The following is a 14,842-nucleotide window of genomic DNA, read 5'->3' on the forward strand; positions in this document are numbered from 1 at the left end:
CTGCCTTTCAGTGTGTGTTTTTAGTATCCGCAACTAAACTTATAACAAAGTAGCCATCCCACTGGGCATGTTAGACTCTAGTTACTCACCTCTCCAGTTACCATGACATGTGGTCTATCATGCTTTCATTTGAGTACCCATTCTGACATATACAGTGATAATCAAATGTTCTGATTGCTATTCTCCTCACAACAGAGTACAACACAGACTGAAGATATAGACTGCCTATTACCATATCTTTTTTTAAAATTAATTTTATTGGAGTGTAGTTGTTTTACAATGTTGTATTAGTTTCTTCTGCACAACAAAATGAATCAGCTCTACTATACATATATTCCCTCTTTTTTGGATTTCTTTCCAATTTAGGTCACCACAGAACATTGAGTACAGTTCCCTGTTTTATGCAGTAGGTTCTCATTAGTTATCTGTTTTACATGCAAAAATATAATAAAAAAAAAAATGAGGTGTAGAACATCTGAATATGTTTTATAAAATGGGTAAAGAATTATTTAGAACATATTTTATGTTAAATAATCCAATTTCCAGTTTTATTAAGTTGATAGAAATAATATTCCCTTGCTGACCAACAAGAAGGCTTTTAATATAAGGAATTTGAAAAAAAAAAAAAAAATGAATCACATCTCCTGAAAATACTCTCGATTTCAACAGAAGTGATTCATGTAATATCAAGTCACATTTGGAAATCTTCCAATTCTACTCATGATCTATGATAATGATTTATATTGCCTGGATAAGATAGCATTGTGAAATTTGAATACATGTCTCCTTTAGTCATTGATGTGGAGAATTGGTAGTAGCCAAGCTATGTAAAACATAGATAATAATTTATGTAAAAGGAGAAATAATTTTGGGTATAGATAATTTTTTCAGGCAGAGAAAATACTCTATGATTATATTATCATGATGGATATATGTTACACATTTTTCAAACCTATAGAATGTACAGCACTAAGAGAGAACTCTACAGTAAACTATGGGCTTTGGGTGATTATGATGTGTCAATGTAGGTTTATACTTGGTTAAAAAAAAAAAAAAAAAAAAACAGGTACCATTCTGGTGAGTGATGTTTTGTAATGGCAAAGGCTATGTATGTGTGGGGGCAGGGGATATACGGGAATCTGTACCTCCCTCTCAATATTGCTATAAACCTAAAACTACTCTTTAAAATTTTTCTTAATAAAAGAAAATCCAATTTGGGGCCATACTCTTCAACTTCCTGAAAATGTAATGACTATCATAAAACCTCTGTTAAATCACTCATCTTGCAATACTGAGCTCCAGTTATGTGAGAGTCAGTACAGTACATATAGTCAGGAAAAAATTTCAGACAGACATCAGCAAATAAGCAGGAGTCATCAGATTATTCAGTTCAGTTCAGTTCAGTTGCTCAGTCGTGTCCGACTCTTTGCGACCCCATGAATCGCACCACGCCAGGCCTCCCTGTCCATCACCAACTCCCGGAGTTCACTCAGACTCACGTCCATCGAGTCGGTGATGCCATCCAGCCATCTCATCCTCTGTCGTCCCCTTCTCCTCTCGCCCCTAATCCTTCTCATCATCAGAGTCTTTTCCAATGAGTCAACTCTTCGCATGACGAGGCCAAAGTACTGGAGTTTCAGCTTTAGCATCATTCCTTCCAAAGAAATCCCAGGGCTGATCTCCTTCAGAATGAACTGGTTGGATCTCCTTGCAGTCCAAGAGACTCTCAAGAGTCTTCTCCAACACCACAGTTCATTTTTCGGCGCTCAGCTTTCTTCACAGATTATTAGATCTTCATATTGGCCCACCCATGGCTACCATCTGCTGATGGCAAAGGGCATTCTGAGTCTATTTACCCACCTATAGTATGTTTTCTTCCTAGCATACTGAATCTCTGTTCTACTACAGAGATTTCAGGCAGTTACTACTTTGGTAAATTCTACATAAATGACTAGACAGGTGAGTGGAGTCTTTAGAATTCACTTGGTCCTTGAATTCATGTTACCTCTTCAAATAATACTTTTCAGTCCTAACTGTCTTACTCTGATATAGCTATCCATGTACTCAGGCCTGAATTAATGTAACTAATTTGTTTCATCTGAATTATAGAAAGAGAACAATGCACTATTGATCTCAACTTGATTAGAATTAGCACTAAAACTTTTATCAGAAGCACACCCATCTAGATGACAAGCTAACATGCTTGCAATTGTAAAAGCAAATTACTTTTACTTTTCTACTTGTACTTCTAAAAATAATTTGCACTTTTATTAACATGCCTAATGGATAAATTAGAGTTAAATCAATTATATATGGTAGATCCCATTTACTTGAACAAAGATCTTGATTAATAAATATTCTTTCATTATGACAAACGATCCAATCTTGTTTTCAGAGATAAAAGTCAAGCTTCCAGAAAATATTTAATCAACCTGATCTTATAACAATTATAGAAATGAACTGTGTATCATCACTGACACATGTTCTGGCAAGTTTTCTTTTTCAATCATTGTAAGAATTTGTTTATAGCTAAAATATTTATGATTGTTCCCTGCTTTAGTCTGTCTTAGAACTAAATGAATAAAATATAGATAATTTGTAGAGAGAAAAACATAAGCAAAATATCACAATATAAAACATCGACAATTGTTGTTGCTCAATCACTAAGGTGTGTCCAAACTGGACACACTCTTTGTAACCCCATGGACTGCAGCTCACCAGGCTCCTCTGTCCTTCACTATTGCCAATACTATTCACTATCCTTCACATTGCCAACTCTTCTCCCCATTAAGCCTGAGTTGTCAGTATCATGGTCAAATACAGTGCTGCAAGGAGGCTGGCTTGACCCCAAAGGACAAATTAGAGAGTGACAATACCCAGGTCCTTCAACTCCTTTCTAGCCTAGATTTTTTTTTTCCCCTAAAACAGATTATTTTTTTTCTGAGGGTAGAGGGTAGGTAGGAACTCCTGTTCTAAAGAAGTCATAGACTCTTGTTCCCAAGGGGTGGCAGTCTTTAAAGCTCACTCTGTCCATAGTGTATCAAGAAAAGGCCCTAAGCACCTTGTTGCCAGAAATATTTGGTTACAAACTTCTGTCAGTACAATGAATCCATTTGGAAAGTCCCTCCATTGTAGCATTTGGTCCAGGATAAGCTACTCTTTCTACAAAAACTTAAGTCAATCAAAGATATCTCTGCCAAACTCTACCCTAAATTCCTTTACTTTCACTTCCTGCCCATTTCTCCAGATAAAACCTTATTGCTACAGAAGATTCTTTTACTATTTATTCCCTCCAGACCTAATTTCTATCAGAGCTAATCTCTCCTAGTTAGTAATTGCGTATCAATATCAGTTGTGACAAATGTACCTATTAATGTAAAATGTTAACAATAGGGGAGATTGGTGCAGGGTGCAGGGTATATAGGAATTCTCTGTATTCACTTCATAACTTTCCTGTAAACCTAAAAATATTTTATTTAGGTGCCAAAGTTAATATTTATTTATAATAAGAAATCACAAGAAATTAATGAAATTTGAACAGCTAGTTTATACAAAACATCTCAATTTCCATATAAACAACACTTTTATTAATTACTGCCTGGCCCACTTCTATAGTAAAAAGTTTCTTAAAATGAAATGGTCTAGTAGGAGAAGAATACTGGAGAATGGATAAATAAAAGTATATCTGCATTATAAATCTTACAATTGTAGGTAAAATGTAATTTAGGAGCACAGGAAAAGTGACAATACTCAGTGTTGTGGCAACTAGGGGACAGGCTGAGTGATAGAAATGTTTGGATAATTTCAAAAAAAAAAAAATACTAGTCTTTAAGGGAAAATGGGGACTTGAGTGTGTGTCCTGAGGATGGAAGGGAGGGAGAGCAGGGAAAGGGGAAGATTAGTGAAGATAAGCATATTCTAAGCAAAGGAAACAGCACATGCAAAAGTCCTGAAGCATGAGAAACCCTGTTTCTTTGGGGGAACTGAATATAATTTATTTGTGTGAAGGAAAAGGAGAATTTATATTTCTCTATTTGCATGCTTTGGTATGCATGATACATAATGTTTCTGAAAAGTATGGATTTACAATGCAGTCACTTCTGCACATGTCCATTGTATTCACTCTATCAAGTTGGCAATTTTCTTTCAGTAGACCACTTGTTTTACCCTTTTCCTCTTCTTTCATCTACATATAATTATCCAAGTAGTTAAATGGTGGAAATTAGCAATATTTAGCACTCAACTGACATAAATTATTTACTAAAGGATGAATGGTCATCTCCAAGAATAAAACTAATGAAAGGTGTGTTTGATTGATTTCTGAAAAATTCCAGACAACTGGAGATTACAGATTTCTTCAGGGAGCAACATACAATAAATGTTTATGCCATACATATTGCTGATTCACTTAGTTGCACAGCAGGAACTAACACAACATTGGAAAGCAATTATACTCCAATTAAAAAAATTTTATGCCAGAGTGCTCAGATCAAACACTCAACAGGATAATCCATTTCAGATTGTGACTGAAAGGCTATAAAATAAGTTTAGGCTTTACTGTATATTATTTTATCTTCTTCCTCGATGTACCTTTTAGACCTGTCTTACCTTTTAGAGCTAAGAAAACTTTGTCTTCTATGATGACTCCTCTTTTTTGTTATGGAATAATAACCACTTATTATTCCATAGTCATATTATCAGAGCTGATTTGCTTTCCTATTCCTTTTTTTTTTAATTTCTTATTTTATTTTGGAGTATAGCCAATTAACAATGTTTGTAGTTAGCAAAGGGAGTCAGCCATCCATATGCATGTATCCATTCTTCCCAAAACTTCCCTCCCATCCGGACTGCCACATAGCATTGAGCAGAGTTCTTTGTGCTATTCAGTAGGACCTTGTTGGTAATCCACTTAAAATACAGTAGAGTATGCATGTCAACCCCAAACTCCTTAACTATCTCTTCTCCTCATCGTCCCCCTTGCCAACGGTAAGTTTATTCTCTATGTCTGTTTTTTTTTATTATTATTATTTTCTAAGTAATGATTTTAAATTAATTGTGTTGCATTTTCTAGTTTTTTAAACCACTGTTCAGCAATAAGTGACTATTGTTGCTTTACTACAGCTCACTGAAGTAATGATGCATGTTTGTAGTTGGAGAAAATTGGAGAAAAGACCCTTCAATTATCCAGCTACCACTCTTTTTACCCACTTGTTAGTATGCTGTGTGTTATATGACTTGTCATTATTACATATTTTTGGTACAATACCACATCAGTAACTATAGACAGCTTAGAATCTCTGTCACCTTTTCTCCTTTTTTAAAAAGCTTATTTTCACAAGGATAATTTAGAATTTTTATTTGTCTTTAAACAAAGCCTTTCTTATTGGGAATCAGTATACTTTGCATTGTATTAATTAGCATGATTGCAGTTTACGTTCAGAAACACATACACCACACAGAAGTTGAGGATTTAGGCAGTTTCTCCACAAATTTTACATTTCTAAATGTTTAACAGCAACATCCTAACCAGTTTTCAAACAAAACTCACATTTTTCTTAAAATATTCTGGTACTATAATTGAGGTCAAACAAGTCACCTTTTTGTTTAAATCACATGGATAACTGTGCCAATTCTTCACTTCACTTTGCGTGAAACAACTAATTGAGTGAAATTTCCACTGAAAATGTCAGTGAAAAAAAATAGTCATAAGCTGATGTTGAGTATCTAAGTCCAAACGAGTAGCTAATTGCCTGAAATTACCAGTAGTTTGGTTATCAAGCCTTGGTGCATTTAGATATAGCCATAGTGAAATTGGACTAAAGAGAAATAAGTATACCTTTTGTATGCCTACCAGTGCACAGTCATATATACTCAGTGAGTCAGATCACTAAAAATTCACACTTTTCTTCAATTTCTCATTTTGTCTCTTGAAATGAGTTTCAGTTCAGTTCAGTCTTTCAGTCATGTCTGACTCTTTGCAACCCCATGGACTGCAGCATGCCAGGCTTCTCTGTCCATCATCAATTCCTGGAGCCTACTCTAACTCACATCCATCCTGTCGGTGATGCCAATCCAAACATCTCATCCTCTGTTGTCCCCTTCTCCTCTCATCTTCAATCTTTCCCAGCATCAGGGTCTTTTCCAGTGAGTTGGTTCTTTGCATCAGGTGACCAAAGTACTGGAGTTTCAGCTTCAGCATCAGTCCTTCCAATAAATATTCAGGGCTGATTTCCTTTAGGATGGACTGGTTGGATCTCTTTGCAGTCCAAGGGACTCTCAAAAATCCTCTCCAACACCACAGTTCAAAAGCATCAATTCTTCAGCACTCAGCTTTCTTTAAAGTTCAACTCTCACATCCATACATGACTACTGGAAAATCATAGCTTTGACTATATGGGCCTTTGTTGGCAAAGTAATGTCTCTGTTTTTCATAAGCTGTCTAGGTTGGTTATAGCTTTTCTTACAAGGAGCAAGCGTCTTTTAATTTCATGGCTGCAGTCACCATCTGCAGTGATTTTAGAGCTCCCAAAAATAAAGTCTGTCACTGTTTCCATTGCTTCCCCATCTATTTGCCATGAAGTGATGGGACCAGATGCCATAATCTTAGTTTTCTGAATGTTGAGTTTTAAGCCAACTTTTTCACTCTCCTCTTTCACTTTCATCAAGAGGCTCTTTAGTTTTTCTTCACTTTCTGCCATAAGGGTGGTGTCATCTGCATATCTAAGGTTATTGATATTTCTCCATCAATCCTGATTCCAGCTTGTGCTTCATCCAACCCAGCATTTTGCATGATGTACTCTGCATATAAGTTAAATAAGCAGGGTGACAATATATAGCCTTGACATACTCCTTTCCCGATTTGGAAACAGTATGTTGTTTACCTTAAGAAAATTTATGCCAATACAGAATATATAATGAGTTGAAGGGCAGTTTAGTAGCCCACTTGATTTTAGCAACTGCCACAAATACCTACTTTGGGCATAGAGACAAATTATAGAGTTATAAAACTAAGTAAGAATTAGAATAATCTGATAACCCAGAAATGTAATGATTAAATAGAAATATTTTCACACATATCATGTTTATGTTGTTAGAACACTCAGTCTAGGATAAACAGATGACAACTAGGTAGGCACATTAAGAACTGGAAAAAATGTTAGTGTTAAATATTTAGAAATGTAAAAGAGTCTGGAAAATCTTAAAGTCTATGAAACTGTTTAAAAACACCCCGAGGACAAATGCTATCAAAATTTTAATGAGAAACAAAATGGATATTTAGAAATCTAATTTTCTCCTTTGAACTGTTGACACCAAGGTAAATGAACCTTATTTCACAGACTTCTATTTCTTAAAAGGCTTTCCAAACATCTACTAAATAGATCCACTTTGCCATATGGCCAATCGACAATATAGTAATTTCATAAAGTTAGCTGTTTCCTCTGTGCAGAGAAATCTCAAAAGGGACATTCTTCTAATTTATCTTTACTTCTAAATAAGTCTACTTTTTCCATGCTATAGAGTGAGAAGTGTTATTAAATAAAAACAAACTTCTGAATTTCTCCACTATAATTAAAACTTATCTTCTCTGGTCTGACTTGAGTGGATACATTGAACAGCTGCCTTTTCACTCCTCATATGATACTTTCCTAATACTTGAAGACGTGGTTAAAATAACCCTTCCATTCTCTTAGGCTTCTTTCACGGGGCAATTATCTAAATCTATCAAAGGAATCATTTTGAATAGCTTATCCTGGTCCTTCTCTGAATACTCCATATAAGCCATGCACACTTAGACAATAATTATTCCATATAGAAGACATAATAAAAATCTAACTAATACACAAAGAAGATTACATCTCAGCCCTTTCATGCTGTTAATATATCTCTATACCTATATAGGGCTTCCCTGGTGGCTCAGTGGTAAAGAATCCACCTGCCAGTGTGGGAGATGTGGGTTCAATCCCTGGGTCAGGAAGATCCCCTGGAGAAAGAAATGACAACCCACTCCATTATGCTTGCCTGAGAAATCTCATGGACAGAGAAGCCTGATGGTCTATAGTTCATGGGATTGCAAAAGAGTGAGACATGACTTAGAGACTAAGCAACAACAACATATCTATATAAGAGATAATGTTCATCATTTTCAATCCTATGACATTTTATTATTAGTGTTTCTGACCTATAACTCCCACAGTCCCAAGGCAATTATTTCCTATACTTACACATAACCAATCAAGAACTATCTTGCACTCATTTCTGTAAGCCGGTATTCCTCCTAAGTGAGTTTGCCTTTAATAGACTTTTTCTTGTTTATTTTTTACTCACTTTAGTTTGTCAAAATTGTTTGGAATCCCAATCTTATCCCACCTCCTCAATCCCCCACACCCACCCACAAAAGCAGACTTCTTTGACTTGTATGAGTTCCTTAGGGAAACTCTCAAACATGATAAACTTATTCAGTAGATCTGCATAGTCATGACACTAAGACCTTTAACATTTTCCAAATCTCTGCCCCTTAGTCACAGCCTATAAAACCTAGAGCCTTGTTTCTAGATGTTCTTACCTGATTCTTGAGGAGTCTCCAATGATGTTCAAAGAATGGAAGGCAACAGTACAGAATTAAACTGAAGTTGGACCTATAGCCAGACACTCTATGATGTGTCCTTCTAGAACTCCTTGTGCCTCAAAGTGGATACTGTCTATAAGTGTGTTCCGCCTGGAGTGCAGCCTGGAAAAACACATGTGACTGGGAAGGAACAGTAGTGGAGCTGGAATATACAGCAATTCAATACATGGGAAGGGAGAAGGAATGGAGTAAGGGAAGAAGTATCCATGATAGGTGACCTTATCTTAACCCTTACACTCTTGGGGTGCAGAAAGTTTTATGCTTGCTGTAACAACAACAACAATAATGCAACTCTTTAGGTCAACTCTTTCTCTTGGACAAGGGGAAGAGAATGCAGAAGAAAAACTTAATGAGACTTTACCCTCTATAAATCCTAGGTTTTACATATTCCTCAGACATGGAATAAAAAAAAATAGGCTAAATTATTCCTTTTTTATCTATTTTCTCCTAGGATTTTCACTTACTCTTTCTTCCTTAAATTCCTGGCATTCCTACTTCAGAACTGTCTCTGTACCTGGGCATAAATATATACTTCCACCTCAGTTCAGATATTCTGGGACTCCAGCCAACTGGCAATGTCCCTTCTATCAATAATTAGAATGTTGAATGTCTTTAATCATACAACACTTAGAAGCTAAAAATATTAACATGAGTAATTAATTTGGACTGTGGACCCAATTGATGGTACCTACTATAATATTAACATTAATATATATTAAGTTATGATAAACCAGTGTCCTATGTCAATGTAACTTTGTGCTAAAACTTAGATTTGGTATATACCAAACATTAAGGGTTTAGGGACAGTAAAGAATTTACTAATTGAAAACATTCTTGGCATTTCAGTTTCCCTAGTATAAATGTAGGTCAAGTTAATTTTCAGTTTTAAGCACTTGAATTTATGTGGGACAGAGGACAGCTGGAGTCTGACATTGAAATTTTATTTTATTTATTTATAATTTATATTATATGTATTTCTAAAAAGGATTAGAAGTAGCTGACACTGAATTGGAGATGTGCTATTATCTATTATTACTGAAATGTTTCATTCAAATATTTTTTAAAAGATTCTGTATATTTGCACCATATCTACTTTTTCTTAAATATCCCCAAATAACTAGGCTTAAAAATGGTTTTATCTTTTTTATAGGAGTATTTAGTGACAATGAATATTGCTGAAAAGAGCAATATTCAAAAGATCTTTATTCTAAGGAATGGATAGGTGACAGAAATCTTTTACCATCAAACTAATATGTCCCTCTCATCTTCCTTTTCAACTCTCTCCAGCAGTATAATGTGATTTAAAAAAGAAAAACAGAGTTTGCTCCATTAGAGGTAGATAAAACTGCTATATGACATTGTCTTTTATTCTCATTCATTAAAGGTACTCTTTGAAAATATTTCTTCACATTAGCTGTTAGAATAAATTACCAAGGCCACCAAATTCATGATCGTTAATGAGCACAGGCAGCTGCGATGGTGCACATAGTGCGGCCTAGAGGAGCTACCCCATTTCCGAGGTCAGGGGCGACGGCCAGGAGGAGCAATTCCACCTCCAAGGAGCGGTGGCTGCGCGGGTGCAGGAGGGCCTAGAGGAGCTATTCCATATTCAAGGTCAGGAGGGGCAGCAGTGAGGAGATACTCCTTGTCCAAGGTAAGAGAAACCCAAGTAAGAAGGTAGGTGTTGCAAGAGGGCATCAGAGGGCAGACACACTGAAACCATACTCACAGAAAACTAGTCAATCTAATCACACTGGGACCACAGCGTTGTCTAACTCAATGAAACTAAGCCATGCCTGTGGGGCCACCCAAGATGGGCAGGTCATGGTGGAGAGGTCTGACAGAATGTGGCCCACTGGAGAAGAGAATGGCAAACCACTTCAGTATTCTTGTCTTGAGAACCCCATGAACAGTATGAAAAGGCAAAATAATAGGATACTGAAAGAGGAAATCCCCAGGTCAGTAGGTGCCCAATATGCTGCTGATCAATGGAGAAATAACTCCAGAAAGAATGAAAGGATTGAGCCAAAGCAAAAACAACACCTAGTTGTGGATGTGACTGGTGATAGAACCAAGGTCTGATGCTGTAAAGAGCAATATTCCATAGGAACCTGGAATGTCAGGTCCATAAATCAAGGCAAATTGGAAGTGGTCAAACAGGAGATGGCAAGAGGGAACATTGACATTCTAGGAATCAGTGAACTAAAATGGACGGGAATGGGTGAATTTAACTCACATGACCATTATATCTACTACTGCAGGCAGGAATCCCTTAGAAGAAATGGAGTAGCCATCATGGTAAACAAAAGAGTCTGAAATGCAGTACTTGGATGCAATCTCAAAAACGACAGAATGATCTCTGTTCGTTTACAAGGCAAACCATTCAATATCAGAGTAATCCAAGTATATGCCCCAACCAGTAACACTGAAGAAGCTGAAGTTGAATGGTTCTATGAAGACCTACAAGACCTTTTAGAACTAACACCCAAAAAAGATGTCCTTTTCATTATAGGGGACTGGAATGCAAAAGGAGGAAGTCAAGAAACACCTAGACTAATAGGCAAATTTGGCCTTGGAATATGGAATGAAACAGGGCAAAGGCTAATAGAGTTTTGCCAAGAAAAAGCACTGGTCATAGGAAACACCCTTTTCCAACAAAACAAGAGAAGACTCTACACATGGACATCACCAGATGGTCAAAACTGAAATCAGATTGATTATATTCTTTGCAGCCAAAGATGGAGAAGCTCTATACAGTCAACAAAAACAAGACCAGGAGCTGACTGTGGCTCAGACCATGAACTCCTTATTGCTAAATTCAGACTTAAATTGAAGAAAGTAGGGAAAACCACTAGACCATTCAGGTATGACCCAAATTAAGTCCCTTGTGATTATACAGTGGAAGTGAGAAATAGATTTCAGGGACTAGATCTGATAGATAGAGTGCCTGATGAACTATGGACAGAGGTTCGTGACATTGTACAGGAGACAGGGATCAAGACCATCCCCATGGAAAATAAATGCAAAAAAGCAAAATGGCTGTTGGAGGAGGCCGTACAAATAGCTGTGAAAAGAAGAGAAGTGAAAAGCAAAGGAAAAAAGGAAAGATATAAGCATCTGAATGCAGAGTTCCAAGGAATAGCAAGAAGAGATAAGAAAGCCTTCCTCAGCGATCAATGCAAAGAAAAAGAGGAAATACACAGAATGGGAAAGACTAGAGATCTCTTCAAGAAAATTAGAGATACCAAGGGAACATTTCATGCAAAGATGGGCTCGATGAAGGACATAAATGGTATGGACCTAACAGAAGCAGAAGATATTCAGAAGAGGTGGCAGGAATATACAGAAGAACTGTACAAAAAATAACTTCACCACCAAAATAATCATGATGGTGTGATCAGTGACCTAGAGCCAGACATCCTGGAATGTGAAGTCAAGTGGGCCTTAGAAAGCATCACTACGAACAAAGCTAGTGGAGATGATGGAATTCCAGTTGAGCAATTTCAAACCCTGAAAGATGATGCTGTGAAAGTGCTGCACTCAATATGCCAGCACATTTGGAAAACTCAGCAGTGGCCACAGGACAGGAAAAGGTCAGTTTTCATTCCAATCCCAAAGAAAGGCAATGCCAAAGAATGCTCAAACTAGCACGCAATTGCACTCATCTCACACACTAGTAAAGTAATGCTCAAAATTCTCCAAGCCAGGCTTCAACAATATGTGAACCATGAACTTCCAGATGTTCAAGCTGGTTTTAGAAATGACATAGGAACCAGAGATCAAATTGCCAACATCTGCTGGATCACGGAAAAAGCAAGAGAGTTCCAGAAAAACATCTATTTCTGCTTTATTGACTATGTCAAAGCCTTTGACTGTGTGGATCACAATAAACTGGAAAATTCTGAAAGAGAAGGGAATACCAGACCACATGACCTGCCCCTTGAGAAACCTGTATGCAAATCAGGAAGCGATAGTTAGAACTGTACATGGAACAACAGACTGGTGCCAAATAGGAAAAACAGTACATCAAGGCTGTATATTGTCACCCTGCTTATTTAACTTATATGCAGAGTACATCATGAGAAACACTGGGCTGCAAGAAGCACAAGCTGGAATCAAGATTGCTGGGAGAAATATCAATAACCTCAGATATGCAGATGACACCACCCTTATGGCAGAAAGTGAAGAGGAACTAAAAAGCCTCTTGATGAAAGTGAAAGAGGAGAGTGAAAAAGTTGGCTTAAAGCTCAACATTCAGAAAACGAAGATCATGGCTTCTGGTCCCATCACTTCATGGGAAATAGATGGGGAAACAGTGGAAACAGTGTCAGACTTTATTTTTCTGGGCTCCAAAATCACTGCAGATGGTGATTGCAGCCATGAAATTAAAAGATGCTTACTCCTTGGAAGGAAAGTTATGACCAACCTAGATAGCATATTGAAAAGCAGAGACATTACCTAGCCAACAAAGGTCCATCTAGTCAAGGCTATGGTTTTTCCAGTCGTCATTTATGGATGTGAGAGTTCGACTCTGAAGAAGGCTGAGTGCCATAGAATTGATGCTTTTGAACTGTGGTGTTGGAGAAGACTCTTGAGAGTCCTTTGGACTGCAAGGCGATCCAACCAGTCCATTCTGAAGGAGATCAGCCCTGGGATTTCTTTGGAAGGAATGATGCTAAAACTGAAACTCCAGTACTTTGGCCACCTCATGTGAAGAGTTGACTCATTGGAAAAGGCTCTGATGCTGGGAGGGATTGGGGGCAGGAGGAGAAGGGGACGACAGAGGATGAGATGGCTGGATGGCATCACTGACTCGATGGACGTGAGTCTGTGTGAACTCCGGGAGTTGGTGATGGACAGGGAGGCCTGGCGTGCTGCGATTCATGGGGTTGCAAAGAGTCGGACACGACTGACTGACTGAACTGAGCTGAACTGAATGAGCCTGGATTGAATTAATAGTTATAAGCATTATCTCTGATACGAATAAAATCAATGAAAATTCGTGCAGTTTTATTGACAATTGTGGTTATGCTAGAAGAAGAAAAAAAACACAAGAAAAATGAAAAAAATCTAGGCTAGACAATGAGCTAGATGCTTTTTCACAAGTTAACTTATTAAATCCTCAAAGTTCTAATGTAAATAATATCATCTCCACTTTGCAGGTAAGAAAACTAAAGGTCAGAGAGGTTAAGTGTCCACAGTTTATTAGTGGCATAATTCACATTGAAATTGAATCTGAGCCCCCAAACTGTGCCTTTTCCATCTCTCACCACTCTGGTAAAGGGAGCTGCTGCTGCTGCTAAGTTGCGTCAGTCGTGTCCAACTCTGTGTGACCCCATAGACAGCAGCCCAACAGGCTCCTCTGTCCCTGGGATTCTCGAGGCAAGAATACTGGAGTGGGTTTCCATTTCCTTCTCCAGTGCATGAAGGAGAAAGTGAAGTCGCTTAGTCATGTCCCACTCTTAGCGACCCCTGGACTGTAGCCTACCAGGCTCCTCCAGGAGCACAAAATGAAAATTGAGGCACAAAAACAGAAGCTGATTTCCAATAGAGTGGCTACTCATTCCTCTATTCACAATTCTTCTATTTTGACTTAACAATATAACAAAATAATACAGCTTCTTTATTCTGTTCCAAAATATATTTACAGAGTTGAACTATTTCAAAATAAATTATATTTGTAAAAGTGGATACAGGTTTTTGCTTTCCTGGTTTTAGAAATAAGGAACAGAAAAATAAATTCTAAGGATAAAGCCTTAGAAGTATTATTTCTAATCATTAAATACCATTAGTATTCCAAGCACCCAAATTTAGCCTGTGTTTATATCTCATCATTTATATTACCACATAAACTCTTAAGATTTTATTCCAGAAATTAAACTAAAGGAAAACATTGTCAGGTTATATTATACATGATTAAACATTTGAGCTGACTTGACTGTAGCATTAATATTCTAGCCTCAATGGACAATCAACTAAAGGTTTTTATTGGCCCTGTACATTGGTTGACAGCTTGATGGATCTGGTGAATAATTAGTAGATTTTACAACCAAAACATGGTTTGTTTTCATTGTAATGTAAAACATGTAATAAACATTTTAATATTTAACATTTTTTGAAAGTAGATATACCCAGCTTTGAAAACAACTATTATAATATCCTATTGCTCTCTCTAGTACCACATTTTTTTTTACCTTTCATGATCAATCTTCTCAA

Source organism: Bubalus bubalis, chromosome X (assembly GCF_019923935.1).
Source record: "Bubalus bubalis isolate 160015118507 breed Murrah chromosome X, NDDB_SH_1, whole genome shotgun sequence".
NCBI lineage: Eukaryota > Metazoa > Chordata > Mammalia > Artiodactyla > Bovidae > Bubalus > Bubalus bubalis.